At 37.7% G+C, this 22,163-nt stretch overlaps 1 protein-coding gene across 1 annotated transcript in view; it reads right to left on the bottom strand.

Annotated features, from left to right (window-relative positions):
- Window positions 1-463, bottom strand: part of LOC115416416 (arfaptin-1-like) — a 45,528-nt gene extending 45,065 nt beyond the window's left edge. The window contains exon 1 of the mRNA XM_030130184.1: window positions 289-463. The gene's annotated coding sequence lies outside the window, so the exon portion shown is untranslated. The remainder of the gene's footprint in view (window positions 1-288) is intronic.
- Window positions 464-22,163: the final 21,700 nt, after the last annotated feature.

The raw sequence follows: 22,163 nt of genomic DNA, 5'->3' as shown, positions 1-22,163 counted from the left end.
ACTCAGTAGTATTCATACACAGTAGTATCTGTACTCAGTAGTATTCATACACAGTAGTATCTAGTAGTATCTGTACTCAGTAGTATTCATACACAGTAGTATCTGTACTCAGTAGTATTCATACACAGTAGTATCTGTACTCAGTAGTATTCATACACAGTAGTATCTGTACTCAGTAGTATTCATACACAGTAGTATTTGTACTCAGTAGAGTACATAAACCCTGTTAGTACTTTCTTCAGTCACTTGTTCAGTCGGAGCTCAGAGTTAAAAAAGTGTCACTTTTACCTTCAGTCTTCAGATGAGTGGCCTCCTCTGTCTTCTTCTTCTTCTTCTTGTTGAACTCTTGTTTTCCTTGTGTGTGTTGCTGTGTCCACTCCTCCTGTCCACAGGTAAACACTTTCCCTGCAGTTCTACATAAACTTGTGCAGCTGAAGCTGCAGCTGAAGCTGAAGCTGACAGTAGGAACAGTCCACAACCAGGAAGTGTTAGTGGGTTTTTTCTGCGGAAGTCACTGGGTTTATGCAGCTGCGTGTACCGGAGGGGCGGGGACACCTGGAAGTCCGCCCTGGAAGGCAGATGTGCCTTGGCGGAGGTCTGCGCTCCACGAGCGCTTTGTAATTTACCTCCGCCAAGGAACTAATTGACTCGTCTGTGTGTGTGTGTGTGTGTGTGTGTGTGTGTGTGTGTGTGTGTGTGTGTAAGATAAGTCCAAAAGTTAAGGACGGATTTGGATGGACAGTTCAGTACATGCTGACACTGGCACGAGGAACAATTCATAAATGTTGGTGGGGGTGAGGGGGGCACTGATGTGCCTTGGCGGAGGTGTGCGCTCTCCCAGTGCTTCTACATTGATCTTTGTTTGTTTGTTTGTTTACACTTTAGCAGCTAAACTATTGGTTGAATTCAGAGCAGATGTGGTTTGTAGATCACCAGTGATGAGGAGTAGATGTGTTCACATGTGGAACAGTGGGTCAGAAGGCACACGTTTAAACTCTTTTAGCTCCTCCCATTTACTTATATTACCTAAATGTCTATAAAAACAAAGATTTTGTTTCAATTTTCTTCCAACTTGGCACAAATATAGAAGATCTGACATCAGCACATGTATGGACATGATGACATCACACACACACACACACACACACACACACACACACACACATACATACATACATACATATATATAATTTAAAAATAAAAATAATAATAAAAATAAAATAAATTCAAATTATTATTATTATTAATAATAATAATAATAATAATAATAATAATAATAATAATAATAATGACGATGATGATGATGATGAATTAAAAAAACAAAAACAAAAAAAACAGAATCAGACTTTGGGTCAGACTGAAGCCAAATCAGGAACTGTTGTGTGACTTCACTGTGTTTCCTTATACAGGGGTTGGACAAAATAATGGAAACACCTTCACCTCAAGATGATAATGCCCCAATCCATACAGCTAGAACTGTTCAAGAATGGCATGAGGAACATTCTAATGAAGTTGAGCGTCTCGTATGGCTGCCACAGTCCCCACACCTCAACATTATTGAGCATTTATGGTCAGTTTTACAGATTCAAGGAAGACGTCGATTTCCACCGCCATCGTCTCTAAAAGAGTTGGAGGGTATTCGAACTGAAGAATGGCTGAAAATTCCATTGGAAACAATTCACAAGTTGGATGAATCAATACCTCGGAGAACTGAGGCTGTAATTGCCGCAAAAGGCGGACCTACACCATATGAAATTATATTTTGTTGATTTTTTAAGGTGTTTCCATTATTTTGTCCAACCCCTGTAGATGTGTGACCTCTGCTCAGCTGGAGCTCTTTGACTCCTGTTATCAGAGGGAAACTCCTGGGCTCATTTGTAATGTGATTACTTATGTTCAACACTAGATGGCAGAATTCACCTGGGCTCATTTGTAATGTGATTACTTATGTTCAACACTAGGTGGCAGAATTCACCTGGGCTCATTTGTAATGTGATTACTTATGTTCAACACTAGATGGCAGAATTCACCTGGGCTCATTTGTAATGTGATTACTTATGTTCAACACTAGATGGCAGAATTCACCTGGGCTCATTTGTAATGTGATTACTTATGTTCAACACTAGATGGCAGAATTCACCTGGGCTCATTTGTAATGTGATTACTTATGTTCAACACTAGATGGCAGAATTCACCTGGGCTCATTTGTAATGTGATTACTTATGTTCAACACTAGATGGCAGAATTCACCTGGGCTTGTGGATGAGTAATAGCACGAATAAAGACAGACTGGATAGAGATTCCCTTTCCTGTCAGAAACCTATGAAAAGTAGCTTCTTTACAAAACCACAGATGAAGTTTTTAGGGTTTTTTTGCACATAAACACCCTTTTGTTGGTATATTTTTAATTATGATGTAACAGTATGTATCCATAAATACAGTTTCAGTCTTTACTGAGGTTTAAACAGTCAGGGCTGGAACACTAATAAACAGCCTGTATTAGTCCTGGAGCCTGGAGCCTACCATGCAACCCCCCCCCCCCCCCCCCGATATTGTTGAACCTTTGTGGTGTCCTAAATGTGACTTTGAGTGGTACCACTAAAGCAGCTCGTTCCCACTCTACTTTTGGACCTCATGTTTCCTCATGTACTCCGAACCGCCATATTTTCCACTGCTCCTGTGGTTCGTTTTTGACACAAATTTCCATACAGTAGGTGTTGTAGACATTTATCCCATGGCAACTGCAGCATGTGATACATCAGAAAAAAGCCTAGAGTCTGTGGTTTTCAAATATGATCTTTTTGTTTTTGTATCTTTATCACAATAAAAATGGCATACGATATAAGGACAGCATGTCCCAAAGTTAACCTTTACACAAAAAATGTCAGAGCAGCAAATACACTTTTAAGAAATATATATATGTCTGACAACTATTCTGGTGATATATGACATATTCCTGATAGAACACAATATATATTCCATATTCATGCTAGAATTACAGGGTGGGGAAGCAAAATGTACAATATTTTGAGGCAGGGATTGAAAGACAGTGTATGACCAATTAGTTTATTGAAAGTCATGAGAATTTATTTGCCACAAGAAAATGTCCATAATAGAAAATGTTTTTATTCTATGTGTCCTCCTTCTTTCTCAATAACTGCCTTCACACGCTTCCTGAAACTTGTGCAAGTGTTCCTCAAATATTGGGGTGACAACTTCTCCCATTCTTCTTTAATAGTATCTTTCAGAAAGTCCACATTGCTGTGTGATGTTCTATTGGTGCATGTTCTAAAACGCCCCGAACAGCAGAATCCAGAGGGTTTAGATCTGGGCTAGAAGGCGGCCGTAAACATGATTCCCAAAAATTGCTAAAGTTGGATTTGTTGCTGTTGTCAACAAGTGTTTTGGTGTTCTTGTGTAAGATTTGAACTTCAAATCATATTTTACTGCATTTCTAACGGTCTTGTTGTCTACCTCAAGTTCAATTGCCATTTTTCTCATGGATTTGGTTGGATCCTGTAGGATTTTGGATTTGAGAGCTTTAATAAAAGCTTTGGTACGTTTTTTGTTGCTTCCTCCACTTCCAGACTTTCTGGTAATAGTTTTGCTCATAGTCATTCTCTTCTTTCCATTATAAACAGTCTTTATGGACACTCCAACTATTTTTGAAATCTCCTTTGGTGTGACGAGTGCATTCAGCAAATCACACACTCTTTGACGTTTGCTTTCCTGATTACTCATATGGGCAAAAGTTTCTGAAAAGGTATGGATAATAGTGTTAGGTATGATTATGACATCAGTATATGTTTGGGTTCAAAACAACTGACGTAGTGTCTGCTGAGAAAAAACAACTAAATGTTCATTGTACATTTTGCTTCCCCACCCTGTACATACATTATGATGTTTCGATGCCCACATGTTTACACATTAGTGTATTCAACAGTTCAGTATTTTCTGCTCCTCTTTCAGTTCATTTTATCATAAACTGATGCAGGTATTGGAGGAACAGATCTACTGGCAATTACAACATGTTAGACATCTTAACACAGTCTATAATCTCTAGTTACAAGTAAAATCATTTTATTCTTGCAATTATAAAATACTAAAATGACAAAATAAGGACATGATAAAACATGGCTCTTCCAAATCTTCAGTATTTATAAACACACGTTACTTGAAACAACTCAAAATGTCGCAGATTCCTGTCAATATATAAAATGTAGAACTGTAAAACTCCCACACTCACTGTTTATAAGTCTATATTGTATTTGTACTTGACTGGAGTATTTCAGTTTTCTGTTACTGTATGCTTCTAACCCACTACATCTCAAATATTGAATTTTTTTCAACTATTGGATTTTTTATTCCACAACCTCTGACAACTTCGGCTCCGTTGTATATTCATGCACAGTGGTCACTCCAGTGGTCAGTTCAGTGGTCAGTCCAGTGGTCAGTTCTTCTCCAGCTGTTCTCTTGTATATTCCTGGGTTTGGTTGTTTCAGTTCCAGATCAGCCAACACAGTGGACACTAATGCACCATCCCATAATAATCCATGTACATTCATACTTACTGCCTGTAACTTTCCTGTTCTACATAAACCTGATCTGCTGGAAAATATTTGAGTGTAAATCAATTGCTAATTCTTATTAGACTGTAATTAACCGTTTGTTTTTTTTTAACTTATTTTAAAATTTTTTTTTTTTTTTTTTGGCATATCTGGGTGTGTAATAACTAGTGTTTTCCTCCTGAGACCCAGAAAAGGAAAAGTTTAGGTTTTTTTTTACGTTGAATAATTGTCCAGATTGGAAACAGCATGATGCAACACTTTCTTCAGAATTTTTTTTTTTTTTAATTTATAGAATGCCCATTGCAGTGGACAGCATTTTGGGTTTTTTTTTTTTTTTTTTTTTTATAAAGCTGTCAAACTCTTGTCCTGTGCAGAGGACACAGATGCGTCGCTGGGTCTCAGGAGGTTCTAGTTTGTTCAAATGTGAGAACAGATTAACAGCTTTTTAAAAAAAGTATGTCATAGTTTTCCCACAGTATGTCAGTAAATGATCATCAGGCTGCCTTTGGAAATAACAATCTGTTCTTCAGTGCTTCCCTGGATAAATAAAGATAAAATAAAAATAAAAATAAATGCATGGTGTCCAGCTGAGTGGACATTTTTGGAACTCCATCAAAAATAGGTTCATAAAAAAATATTCAATCACATTGTTTTTTTTCAGGCCTAAAGAGGAAAAAAAATCTTGATTAAGGTTTTCATAATTCATGCATGAACGGGTTAATATGAATATAAACACAGTCATTGTGAAGGGCTCAGGTGTGCAGGGGTTGGAGTACAGACGGTCTGCACCACCTGACAGTATATACACAACACCCACAGCAGGGGCGGGGCTTCAGGGGGGGGCTGGGGGGGGCAGCGGTCCACCGGCCTGGGCCTTAGGGGGCCCAGACCGAGGATCAGGCCTGACACTAACTTCCAATGGAATGAATTTTCTCATGGTGAAACTGTCCTGCGTTCCTTTCATATAATGAGTGCAGTGTGTTTGTGCTTCCAGAAGCTGCTTCAGCCTTTTGAGTCATGGTCGGTAAAACTATAAAAGACTGACTTTGTTCTTGTAGGTTGGACGTACGGTGCAGAGTAAATGAGTTCACAGAGCGCAGGCTCACCATGTGCCCTTTAAACAGGCCTGAGTAGGTCCACTACTGTTTAGGTACGGGAACTTGTGGGGCGCCGTGCCAGCTTTCTAAAACGTTGTAGCTGTTGATCCAGTATCCTGCTGTGCTGTCAGGAGCTGAAGTGTTTGGTTTCAGTGTTTGTCAGACTGATGTGATGTTCATGTCCATTTGACTGATGTCAAAATGACGTGGTCGCTGTCCGTGGTGCTGAACCCTTACTATTCCATTCTCTGAGTTGTGTGTCAAAACTGTAGTAGCGCCTGTAAGAGCCGCTGTTGTGTGCATGTGTATGTTGTTACGTGATGTAATTACAAACTTTATTAGGTTTAAAGGGCCCGGTCATGTGCACCGCCCCCAGCCCCGGACTGACATGTTCCACCGCTGACCCACAGCACGATAACATTTGTCTAATGTTCTTTCATGGATCTAATGTGAGCTCATGTTGTGTCAGCGAAACCATAGGAACTAAACATCGGTCTAGACAGAAAAGAAAGAACAGGAAGTGATAAAAACAGGCAGGAAGTGAGAATATAAACTGATAAAGTAGACAAGAACCAGACAGTGGAAGAATGTATCCAACTACTTTTATTAGAGGAGTGTAAAGTATTAGCATTACAGGAGAGTTTAGGTTATTGGACTACATTCAACAGGTAAACAGGTGACTGTATTTGATCTGTTTAGAGTATTTGAATTCAGTGGGCCACTTATTATTGTGCTGTCTGCTGTATCTGAACTATAGGTGACATTTTGCAGAGCCTTTACTCGTCACTATTATTCATACACTTTAATGTGGGATACTTCACCGAAGCAAACAATACCACACGTTTACTCAAATATACAACAGTGTCCAGTCCAAACTGAGACAGCTGTCAGCTGTCTGAGCCCTAAACCTGTTTAAAACCACTGGATGTGCTTATATACTGGATGTGGAACACATACAGTATATAACCACTGTATGTGTTCCACATACAGTATATAACCACATACAGTGGTTATATACTGGATGTGGAACACATCCAGTATATAACCACTGTATGTGTTCCACATACAGTATATAACCACATACAGTGGTTATATACTGGATGTGGAACACATCCAGTATATAACCACTGTATGTGTTCCACATACAGTATATAACCACATACAGTGGTTATATACTGGATGTGGAACACATCCAGTATATAACCACTGTATGTGTTCCACATACAGTATATAACCACATACAGTGGTTATATACTGGATGTGGAACACATCCAGTATATAAGCACTGTATGTGTTCCACATACAGTATATAACCACATACAGTGGTTATATACTGGATGTGGAACACATCCAGTATATAAGCACTGTATGTGTTCCACATACAGTATATAACCACATACAGTGGTTATATACTGGATGTGGTATGTTCCACATACAGTATATGTGGTATGTTCCACATACAGTATATACAGTTATATACAGTATATAACCACATACAGTGGTTATATACTGGATGTGGAACACATCCAGTATATAACCACTGTATGTGTTCCACATACAGTATATAACCACAGTGGTTATATACTGGATGTGGAACACATCCAGTATATAAGCACTGTATGTGTTCCACATACAGTATATAACCACATACAGTGGTTATATACTGGATGTGTTCCACATCCAGTATATAACCACTGTATGTGTTCCACATCCAGTATATAACCACATACAGTGGTTATATACTGGATGTGTTCCACATCCAGTATATAAGCACTGTATGTGTTCCACATACAGTATATAACCACATACAGTGGTTATATACTGGATGTGGAACACATCCAGTATATAAGCACTGTATGTGTTCCACATACAGTATATAACCACATACAGTGGTTATATACTGGATGTGGAACACATCCAGTATATAACCACTGTATGTGTTCCACATACAGTATATAACCACATACAGTGGTTATATACTGGATGTGGAACACATCCAGTATATAAGCACTGTATGTGTTCCACATACAGTATATAACCACATACAGTGGTTATATACTGGATGTGGAACACATCCAGTATATAAGCACTGTATGTGTTCCACATACAGTATATAACCACATACAGTGGTTATATACTGGATGTGGTATGTTCCACATACAGTATATGTGGTATGTTCCACATACAGTATATACAGTTATATACAGTATATAACCACATACAGTGGTTATATACTGGATGTGGAACACATCCAGTATATAACCACTGTATGTGTTCCACATACAGTATATAACCACAGTGGTTATATACTGGATGTGGAACACATCCAGTATATAAGCACTGTATGTGTTCCACATACAGTATATAACCACATACAGTGGTTATATACTGGATGTGGAACACATCCAGTATATAACCACTGTATGTGTTCCACATCCAGTATATAACCACATACAGTGGTTATATACTGGATGTGTTCCACATCCAGTATATAAGCACTGTATGTGTTCCACATACAGTATATAACCACATACAGTGGTTATATACTGGATGTGGAACACATCCAGTATATAAGCACTGTATGTGTTCCACATACAGTATATAACCACATACAGTGCTTATATACTGGATGTGGAACACATCCAGTATATAACCACTGTATGTGTTCCACATACAGTATATAACCACATACAGTGGTTATATACTGGATGTGGAACACATCCAGTATATAAGCACTGTATGTGTTCCACATACAGTATATAACCACATACAGTGGTTATATACTGGATGTGGAACACATCCAGTATATAAGCACTGTATGTGTTCCACATACAGTATATAACCACATACAGTGGTTATATACTGGATGTGGTATGTTCCACATACAGTATATGTGGTATGTTCCACATACAGTATATACAGTTATATACAGTATATAACCACATACAGTGGTTATATACTGGATGTGGAACACATCCAGTATATAAGCACTGTATGTGTTCCACATACAGTATATAACCACAGTGGTTATATACTGGATGTGGAACACATCCAGTATATAAGCACTGTATGTGTTCCACATACAGTATATAACCACATACAGTGGTTATATACTGGATGTGGAACACATCCAGTATATAACCACTGTATGTGTTCCACATCCAGTATATAACCACATACAGTGGTTATATACTGGATGTGTTCCACATCCAGTATATAAGCACTGTATGTGTTCCACATACAGTATATAACCACATACAGTGGTTATATACTGGATGTGTTCCACATCCAGTATATAACCACTGTATGTGTTCCACATACAGTATATAACCACAGTGGTTATATACTGGATGTGGAACACATCCAGTATATAAGCACTGTATGTGTTCCACATACAGTATATAACCACATACAGTGGTTATATACTGGATGTGGAACACATCCAGTATATAACCACTGTATGTGTTCCACATCCAGTATATAACCACATACAGTGGTTATATACTGTATGTGTTCCACATCCAGTATATAAGCACTGTGTGTGTTCCACATACAGTATATAACCACATACAGTGTGGTTATACATACATACAGTATGTGGAACATACTGTATGTGTTCCACATACAGTATATAACCACATACAGTGGTTATATACTGGATGTGGAACACATCCAGTATATAAGCACTGTATGTGTTCCACATACAGTATATAACCACACACAGTGGTTATATACTGTATACTGTATACTGTGTGTTATATATAGTATATAACCACTGTATGTGTTCCACATACAGTGGTTATATACTGGATGTGGAACACATCCAGTATATAAGCACTGTATGTGGTTCCACATACAGTATATAAACACATACAGTGGTTATATACTGTATGTGTTCCACATAGAGTATATAACCCCTGTATGTGTTTATATACTGTATGTGTTCCACATCCACTGTATGTATGTGTTCAAACAGGGTAAACACAGACAGACGCTCCACTGGCTGAAAAAACGTGGGAGCTCACAGTGGGAGGGAAAGACGTCACTGTGGCAACACATGACACACACACACACACACACACACACACACACACACACACACACACACACACACAGTGTTCTCAGGTGACAGTGAGTCGGTCCAAACACTGACCAAACAAAACCTTTACTCCAGTGTTTACGCTGCAGACGACAGAATAAGAGACACTGGATCAGATAAAGGAATTCCCTCTGAAGGTCAGTGTGTCTGTGTTTATACTATGACTACTACATCTGGAAGTATTCAGTGTACTACTACTGAGTACTACTGAAAGCACATAGAATGTACTTGGAGGTGTTTTGAACATGTTCAACATGTGATCCCATTAACTGTAGTTTTCAGCCTTTGACATGTGACTGGACCAAACTGTGTGTTGTATTCAGTGATGATGGGTTTTCACACTCAGGAGTATTAAAGTACTTATATTTGAGTCATTCTGTTATGAATACAGTTTATTGTGATGGGATCCACCACCTCGTTCTGTAAAAACATGATGAATGTGGATGCATCAACACTTGATCTGCAGCTTTGAAGTCCCACTCAGATGGTCTTATTCCAGTTATGAGGGATTCAGATCTGTTAAATAAGTATAATATTAATATTAATATCACATCCTAACAATACTCTGGGAAAAGTAAAAATACAACATTCAAAATGTTATTAAAATACTAAATATTAGCATCAGAATGGACTGAGTAAGCAGTAAAAGTGCACCATGTATATAAAGATAATCAGTTCATTCTTCAGGACAACAACCTTCAAAAGTTTGTGTTGATCTATTTTTCTGGTGTTTAAACTATGGAACAAACTGAGGGAGGAACAGAAGTGAAGTCCAAACATGAACCAGTTTAACAACATGGACACTAATATTTAGTTCAGCACTTAGAATTAATAATTCTCATTAATGACTACTGTCATTTACTCATTCATATGGAACAGGGATTAAAGGCAGAGAAGACTATGAACGTATATGTGTATGTATGGAACTGTGTATATATGAATTTATATATGTATATGTAAGTGTATGTGCATGGGGATGTATATGTACATATATGCATATATGTGTATGGATGTATATGTTGGTGTATATATATATATATATATATATATATATATATATATATATATATATATATATATATATATATATATATATATATATATATATATATGTATACAGGGTGGGGAAGCCAAATGTACACTGAACATGTAGTTGTTTTTTCTCAGCAGACACTACGTCAGTTGTTTTGAACCCAAACATATACTGATGTCATAATCATACCTAACACTATTATCCATACCTTTTCATTAAATTTTGCCCATATGAGTAATCAGGAAAGCAAACGTCAAAGAGTGTGTGATTTGCTGAATGCACTCGTCACACCAAAGGAGATTTCAAAAATAGTTGGAGTGTCCATAAAGACTGTTTAGAATGGAAAGAAGAGAATGACTATGAGCAAAACTATTACCAGAAAGTCTGGAAGATACTATTAAAGAAGAATGGGAGAAGTTGTCACCCCAATATTTGAGGAACACTTGCACAAGTTTCAGGAAGCGTGTGAAGGCAGTTATTGAGAAAGAAGGAGGACACATAGAATAAAAACATTTTCTATTATGGACATTTTCTTGTGGCAAATAAATTCTCATGACTTTCAATAAACTAATTGGTCATACACTGTCTTTCAATCCCTGCCTCAGAATATTGTACATTTTGCTTCCCCACCCTGTATATATCTATATCTATATCTATATCTATATCTATATATATATCTATATATATATATATATATATATATATGTATGTATATATGTGTGTGTGTGTATGTATAGCTAGACAGATGTGTACGTATATGGGTGTATGTATGTGTATGTATATATGTACATATAGCTGGTTTAGACCCAGGGGTCAGAGCTAATATAAGCTCTGCTTCTTCTCACTCCTTTTTGAACATGACTTTTTTTCTTTATGCGTGTATCATTATTTTTTGCTTCCTTGAATTTTCATTTCTATATTATGTTGTGTAAAGAAGTCAAATAGTAGTAATCAGGAAGCTTGTATCATATCCATATTTGAAATAAGTCAATTAAAAAAAAAAAAAAAAAAAAAATTGTAATGGGAAAGATCTGAGGTCTGTACTGGAGAAGAAGCATCCGAAAACTAAGTCAAGTGTGTACTTTAATACTAGACTAAAATACTACTATAATAATAGTACTGGAGTAGAAATACTGAGAATTTTTTTGTACATTGTCAACTTCTGCTTCATCAATTTCCACTTTAATTCACTTTTATTTTCACTGACTTCAGTGAATTAACTTAAGGTCAAATTAGACCTAGAAAAAAAAAAAAAAAAAAGCAAAACAAAACAAAAAAAAAACAGGAGAAAATATTCACGGCAAGAATATGTTTTAAAAAAACTAGAGCCATTTAGATCTGAATGAAAACAGTGGTGAACATAACATGACTGAGAAATCACTACACTGTAAACAAACAAACAAACAAACAAACAAAACAGTATTATTCCGGCAGCAGGGGCACTGAAAAAATACTGTAAAATAACAGAAAATAACCATCTCATAAAAATACAGTAATTTTCCATAATTCAAATACAGTTTTTGTCCTAACTTTACATGAGATTTTGCATATTTTTTGACTTTTTAATGTTTAATAAAGAATATTTCCATGTATTAAAACAATCCAATTCCCTATAAATATATATATAAATAATTTTCAGTGAGACTCAGTTGTCCAATCCACTGATAAAAACTGTATTTGGACAGTTTATCAGTGCTTATACATGTTATACATTCACAAAAATACATTTATTCAACATTTGTGTTGTGAAACCTCCTGTAATTACACAAGATATTTGTCAATGAACAAACAAGTCTGGTTCAACTGACAGAACTAATACTTCTGTTACCGTTAATTGTCAGTAATTTTATCTGGTTTTAATATCTTTTTTTACAGTATTAAACTTTTAAAGAAATATTTGTGAAATTATGATACATTGGCAAATGTATTTTAACTGTATTTTTCTGTGGAAAAAGAAAAAAAAATCTTTTAAAAAATGTACATTTTATGCTTATTCACAGTTGCAGTTTTTTCCTGTTCTTTTCCATTTGACATGTAAAATCAGTCTGTTTTTGTCATTTCATTGATATTTTCCTGTTTTGTTTTTTTTTCCACAGTGTATCATTCACATGAAGGACATAATTATGCATTAGATGATCATTCCAAACTGAAGCTAGTGTGGCAGGATGTTAAAGTTGTAAAAGCCCTGACAGCTGCTGGGGCAGATCTAACCCCCCCCCCCAAAAAAAAAATAAAAATAAAAATAAAAATAAATAAAATAAAATAAAATAAAATAAAACAAAAAAATAAAAACACCCAGTGCCCTCACACTTACACTGGACTTCCTTCTAAAAGTACTGAGTCAAACACCTTTATTTGGATTCTCTAATTCCTGCTTTGGTGGTCCATCGTCAGCTTGCTTGTGTGTCAGGTCAGACTTTGTGACTTTTGGTTTATTTAATGACACACGGTCAGACCGGGTAAGTTGAGTTGACTTAAAAAATCTCAGGTAACTCGCTGCTTTAAAAAATGTCAGTAATGAGTAATGAAAACTGGAGAGTATTAAACTGAAAAGCTTGATTTGAATGGAATTATTATTTTAAGTCCAACACACTAAATGACAAGTGAATTTAACTGAAAATGTGTTATAATGTCAGTTGTTTTGTAGAATCATTAAACTGAATATCATCAGTTCATTGGACTCAATCCAGAGTTGATTTAAATTCAAATCTTTTTGTAATATTAATTGCTTTGTAAAATTATTCAACTTAATCTATTGTAGCGCAGCTGAAAGTGAAGACAAAGCTAGCTCGGGGTAATTTGCCAGGACAGGAAGTGCTTTTAATTTAGTAAGGCTTAAAGTTTCATATAGTATTAAAACATTCTTATGTGATCAGTAAAAGCCAGAGTTGTTCCTGTGGCTGGGACTCCTGCTGCAGCTGCACAAAACACACAAACAGACAAACAAAGGACAACAAACACTGACACACACACATTCAGTCCAAATGAACACGAACAGCACAAACACTGAACCTGCACAGAAAAACAACACATGCACAACTGCAGCAACAATACCCACAATGCACTGCACAGAAAAACAACACATGCACAACTGCAGCAACAATACCCACAATGCACTGCACAGAAAAACAACACATGCACAACTGCAGCAACAATACCCACAATGCACTGCACAGAAAAACAACACATTTACAACTACAGCAACAATACCCACAATGCACTGCACAGAAAAACAACACATTTACAACTACAGCAACAATACCCACAATGCACTGCACAGAAAAACAACACATTTACAACTACAGCAACAATACCCACAATGCACTGCACAGAAAAACAACACATTTACAACTGCAGCAACAATACCCACAATGCACTGCACAGAAAAACAACACATGTACAACTGCAGCAACAATACCCACAATGCACTGCACAGAAAAACAACACATCAACTACAGCAACAATACCCACAATGCACTGCACAGAAAAACAACACATGTACAACTGCAGCAACAATACCCACAATGCACTGCACAGAAAAACAACACATGTACAACAGCAGCAACAATACCCACAATGCACTGCACAGAAAAACAACACATTTACAACTACAGCAACAATACCCACAATGCACTGCACAGAAAAACAACACATTTACAACTACAGCAACAATACCCACAATGCACTGCACAGAAAAACAACACATTTACAACTACAGCAACAATACCCACAATGCACTGCACAGAAAAACAACACATTTACAACTACAGCAACAATACCCACAATGCACTGCACAGAAAAACAACACATTTACAACTACAGCAACAATACCCACAATGCACTGCACAGAAAAACAACACATGTACAACAGCAGCAACAATACCCACAATGCACTGCACAGAAAAACAACACATTTACAACTACAGCAACAATACCCACAATGCACTGCACAGAAAAACAACACATTTACAACAGCAGCAACAATACCCACAATGCACTGCACAGAAAAACAACACATTTACAACTACAGCAACAATACCCACAATGCACTGCACAGAAAAACAACACATTTACAACAGCAGCAACAATACCCACAATGCACTGCACAGAAAAACAACACATTTACAACAGCAGCAACAATACCCACAATGCACTGCACAGAAAAACAACACATGTACAACAGCAGCAACAATACCCACAATGCACTGCACAGAAAAACAACACATTTACAACAGCAACAATACCCACAATGCACTGCACAGAAAAACAACACATTTACAACTACAGCAACAATACCCACAATGCACTGCACAGAAAAACAACACATTTACAACTACAGCAACAATACCCACAATGCACTGCACAGAAAAACAACACATTTACAACTACAGCAACAATACCCACAATGCACTGCACAGAAAAACAACACATTTACAACTACAGCAACAATACCCACAATGCACTGCACAGAAAAACAACACATTTACAACTACAGCAACAATACCCACAATGCACTGCACAGAAAAACAACACATTTACAACTACAGCAACAATACCCACAATGCACTGCACAGAAAAACAACACATGTACAAGAGCAGCAACAATACCCACAATGCACTGCACAGAAAAACAACACATGTACAACAGCAGCAACAATACCCACAATGCACTGCACAGAAAAACAACACATTTACAACTACAGCAACAATACCCACAATGCACTGCACAGAAAAACAACACATTTACAACTACAGCAACAATACCCACAATGCACTGCACAGAAAAACAACACATTTACAACTACAGCAACAATACCCACAATGCACTGCACAGAAAAACAACACATTTACAACTACAGCAACAATACCCACAATGCACTGCACAGAAAAACCACACATTTACAACTGCAGCAACAATACCCACAATGCACTGCACAGAAAAACAACACATTTACAACTACAGCAACAATACCCACAATGCACTGCACAGAAAAACAACACATGTACAACAGCAGCAACAATACCCACAATGCACTGCACAGAAAAACAACACATGTACAACAGCAGCAACAATACCCACAATGCACTGCACAGAAAAACAACACATTTACAACTACAGCAACAATACCCACAATGCACTGCACAGAAAAACAACACATGTACAACTACAGCAACAATACCCACAATGCACTGCACAGTAAAACAACACATTTACAACTACAGCAACAATACCCACAATGCACTGCACAGAAAAACAACACATGTACAACAGCAGCAACAATACCCACAATGCACTGCACAGAAAAACAACACATGTACAACTACAGCAACAATACCCACAATGCACTGCACAGAAAAACAACACATTTACAACTACAGCAACAATACCCACAATGCACTGCACAGAAAAACAACACATGTACAACAGCAGCAACAATACCCACAATGCACTGCACAGAAAAACAACACATTTACAACTACAGCAACAATACCCACAATGCACTGCACAGAAAAACAACACATTTACAACTACAGCAACAATACCCACAATGCACTGCACAGAAAAACAACACATTTACAACTACAGCAACAATACCCACAATGCACTGCACAGAAAAACAACACATGTACAACTGCAGCAACAATACCCACAATGCACTGCACAGAAAAACAACACATTTACAACTACAGCAACAATACCCACAATGCACTGCACAGAAAAACAACACATGTACAACACAGCAACAATACCCACAATGCACTGCACAGAAAAACAACACATTTACAACTGCAGCAACAATACCCACAATGCACTGCACAGAAAAACAACACATTTACAACTACAGCAACAATACCCACAATGCACTGCACAGAAAAACAACACATTTACAACTACAGCAACAATACCCACAATGCACTGCACAGAAAAACAACACATTTACAACTAGCAGCAACAATACCCACAATGCACTGCACAGAAAAACAACACATTTACAACTACAGCAACAATACCCACAATGCACTGCACAGAAAAACAACACATTTACAACTACAGCAACAATACCCACAATGCACTGCACAGAAAAACAACACATTTACAACTACAGCAACAATACCCACAATGCACTGCACAGAAAAACAACACATGTACAAATATGGTAGCAATACCCACAATGCACTGCACAGAAAAACAACACATTTACAACTACAGCAACAATACCCACAATGCACTGCACAGAAAAACAACACATTTACAACTACAGCAACAATACCCACAATGCACTGCACAGAAAAACAACACATTTACAACTAGCAGCAACAATACCCACAATGCACTGCACAGAAAAACAACACATTTACAACTACAGCAACAATACCCACAATGCACTGCACAGAAAAACAACACATTTACAACTACAGCAACAATACCCACAATGCACTGCACAGAAAAACAACACATTTACAACAGCAGCAACAATACCCACAATGCACTGCACAGAAAAACAACACATTTACAACTACAGCAACAATACCCACAATGCACTGCACAGAAAAACAACACATTTACAACTACAGCAACAATACCCACAATGCACTGCACAGAAAAACAACACATTTACAACTACAGCAACAATACCCACAATGCACTGCACAGAAAAACAACACATTTACAACTACAGCAACAATACCCACAATGCACTGCACAGAAAAACAACACATGTACAACTAGCAGCAACAATACCCACAATGCACTGCACAGAAAAACAACACATTTACAACTACAGCAACAATACCCACAATGCACTGCACAGAAAAACAACACATTTACAACTACAGCAACAATACCCACAATGCACTGCACAGAAAAACAACACATTTACAACTACAGCAACAATACCCACAATGCACTGCACAGAAAAACAACACATTTACAACTACAGCAACAATACCCACAATGCACTGCACAGAAAAACAACACATTTACAACTACAGCAACAATACCCACAATGCACTGCACAGAAAAACAACACATTTACAACTACAGCAACAATACCCACAATGCACTGCACAGAAAAACAACACATTTACAACTACAGCAACAATACCCACAATGCACTGCACAGAAAAACAACACATTTACAACTACAGCAACAATACCCACAATGCACTGCACAGAAAAACAACACATTTACAACAGCAGCAACAATACCCACAATGCACTGCACAGAAAAACAACACATTTACAACTACAGCAACAATACCCACAATGCACTGCACAGAAAAACAACACATTTACAACTACAGCAACAATACCCACAATGCACTGCACAGAAAAACAACACATTTACAACTACAGCAACAATACCCACAATGCACTGCACAGAAAAACAACACATTTACAACTACAGCAACAATACCCACAATGCACTGCACAGAAAAACAACACATTTACAACTACAGCAACAATACCCACAATGCACTGCACAGAAAAACAACACATTTACAACTACAGCAACAATACCCACAATGCACTGCACAGAAAAACAACACATTTACAACTACAGCAACAATACCCACAATGCACTGCACAGAAAAACAACACATTTACAACTACAGCAACAATACCCACAATGCACTGCACAGAAAAACAACACATTTACAACTACAGCAACAATACCCACAATGCACTGCACAGAAAAACAACACATTTACAACTACAGCAACAATACCCACAATGCACTGCACAGAAAAACAACACATGTACAACTACAGCAACAATACCCACAATGCACTGCACAGAAAAACAACACATTTACAACTACAGCAACAATACCCACAATGCACTGCACAGAAAAACAACACATTTACAACTAGCAGCAACAATACCCACAATGCACTGCACAGAAAAACAACACATGTACAACAGCAGCAACAATACCCACAATGCACTGCACAGAAAAACAACACATTTACAACTACAGCAACAATACCCACAATGCACTGCACAGAAAAACAACACATTTACAACTACAGCAACAATACCCACAATGCACTGCACAGAAAAACAACACATTTACAACTACAGCAACAATACCCACAATGCACTGCACAGAAAAACAACACATTTACAACTACAGCAACAATACCCACAATGCACTGCACAGAAAAACAACACATGTACAACTACAGCAACAATACCCACAATGCACTGCACAGAAAAACAACACATTTACAACTACAGCAACAATACCCACAATGCACTGCACAGAAAAACAACACATTTACAACTACAGCAACAATACCCACAATGCACTGCACAGAAAAACAACACATTTACAACTACAGCAACAATACCCACAATGCACTGCACAGAAAAACAACACATTTACAACTGCAGCAACAATACCCACAATGCACTGCACAGAAAAACAACACATTTACAACTAGAGCAACAATACCCACAATGCACTGCACAGAAAAACAACACATTTACAACTAGCAGCAACAATACCCACAATGCACTGCACAGAAAAACAACACATTTACAACTACAGCAACAATACCCACAATGCACTGCACAGAAAAACAACACATTTACAACTACAGCAACAATACCCACAATGCACTGCACAGAAAAACAACACATTTACAACTACAGCAACAATACCCACAATGCACTGCACAGAAAAACAACACATTTACAACTACAGCAACAATACCCACAATGCACTGCACAGAAAAACAACACATTTACAACTACAGCAACAATACCCACAATGCACTGCACAGAAAAACAACACATTTACAACTACAGCAACAATACCCACAATGCACTGCACAGAAAAACAACACATTTACAACTACAGCAACAATACCCACAATGCACTGCACAGAAAAACAACACATTTACAACAGCAGCAACAATACCCACAATGCACTGCACAGAAAAACAACACATTTACAACAGCAGCAACAATACCCACAATGCACTGCACAGAAAAACAACACATTTACAACTACAGCAACAATACCCACAATGCACTGCACAGAAAAACAACACATTTACAACTACAGCAACAATACCCACAATGCACTGCACAGAAAAAACTACACATTTACAACTACAGCAACAATACCCACAATGCACTGCACAGAAAAACAACACATGTACAACAGCAGCAACAATACCCACAATGCACTGCACAGAAAAACAACACATGTACAACAGCAGCAACAATACCCACAATGCACTGCACAGAAAAACAACACATGTACAACTACAGCAACAATACCCACAATGCACTGCACAGAAAAACAACACATTTACAACAGCAACAATACCCACAATGCACTGCACAGAAAAACAACACATTTACAACAGCAACAATACCCACAATGCACTGCACAGAAAAACAACACATTTACAACTACAGCAACAATACCCACAATGCACTGCACAGAAAAACAACACATGTACAACTACAGCAACAATACCCACAATGCACTGCACAGAAAAACAACACATTTACAACTACAGCAACAATACCCACAATGCACTGCACAGAAAAACAACACATTTACAACTACAGCAACAATACCCACAATGCACTGCACAGAAAAACAACACATTTACAACTACAGCAACAATACCCACAATGCACTGCACAGAAAAACAACACATTTACAACTACAGCAACAATACCCACAATGCACTGCACAGAAAAACAACACATTTACAACTGCAGCAACAATACCCACAATGCACTGCACAGAAAAACAACACATGTACAACAGCAGCAACAATACCCACAATGCACTGCACAGAAAAACAACACATGTACAACTACAGCAACAATACCCACAATGCACTGCACAGAAAAACAACACATTTACAACTACAGCAACAATACCCACAATGCACTGCACAGAAAAACAACACATTTACAACTACAGCAACAATACCCACAATGCACTGCACAGAAAAACAACACATGTACAACAGCAGCAACAATACCCACAATGCACTGCACAGAAAAACAACACATTTACAACTACAGCAACAATACCCACAATGCACTGCACAGAAAAACAACACATTTACAACTACAGCAACAATACCCACAATGCACTGCACAGAAAAACAACACATTTACAACTACAGCAACAATACCCACAATGCACTGCACAGAAAAACAACACATTTACAACTACAGCAACAATACCCACAATGCACTGCACAGAAAAACAACACATTTACAACAGCAGCAACAATACCCACAATGCACTGCACAGAAAAACAACACATTTACAACAGCAGCAACAATACCCACAATGCACTGCACAGAAAAACAACACATTTACAACTACAGCAACAATACCCACAATGCACTGCACAGAAAAACAACACATTTACAACTACAGCAACAATACCCACAATGCACTGCACAGAAAAACAACACATTTACAACTACAGCAACAATACCCACAATGCACTGCACAGAAAAACAACACATTTACAACTACAGCAACAATACCCACAATGCACTGCACAGAAAAACAACACATTTACAACAGCAACAATACCCACAATGCACTGCACAGATACAAAGGTGTGGTCAGGACTCAAACTGAAGGATTTAAATCCATTCAGCTGAAACGGTTTCATCCTTTAGACTGTGTCTACAGATGAGGAGAACAGACTGAACATTAGATAGAATGGAATCCAACTGAACTCACTGAACTACATTAGAATTCAAACATTTGAGTCCAAACTCCGTCTGGTTTACAGTGTAAACTCATTCTGAACTGACAGATGGCTCCAGTATTCTGCTTCAATGGTTCCACTAACCAGCCTGTACAACCACTTTATTTGGACTTTGCCGTTTTATTGAGTCGGTAAACTATCATTTAGCATTAGCTAACCTATGATCACCCTAGTTCTGCCCCTTTTGTCCAAATATGGTAATTTCTTCCTCCAAAAAGCCAACATAGCAATGGCCAAGCTCCAGTGAAAACTGAAAAAATGCAAACTTCCTAATGTCAGTTTAGACACATATGATAGGTGACATCCTCTGTCCAGTGACTATATACGATCACTGTTTGTGTCTTTAGTCTGCCTTTTCAGTTCGGTTTGGGTTCTTTCTGCTACACATGATAAAAGTGGGCGTGTCCTGTATGTTTCAGAAGCAGTGGGAGCTCTGCAGAAGTCAAAACAACACTGACTGATGGTTTTTCCTTAGACTGGAGCTGAAAGGGTCCATTGGATCTGCCCCCCCAGTCCTGGTGTGGTCCAGGTCATGGAGTGGTACCAGTCTCTGGGTCTGGTTTAAAGGGTTCATTGGATCTGGTCCTTTTCCTAACCCTAA

The sequence above is a fragment of the Sphaeramia orbicularis genome, unplaced genomic scaffold (assembly GCF_902148855.1).
Source record: "Sphaeramia orbicularis unplaced genomic scaffold, fSphaOr1.1, whole genome shotgun sequence".
NCBI classification, from domain to species: Eukaryota; Metazoa; Chordata; class Actinopteri; order Kurtiformes; family Apogonidae; genus Sphaeramia; species Sphaeramia orbicularis.
Note: the sequence above shows the minus strand (reverse complement) of the source record. Positions and strands in the feature narration are given on the sequence as shown.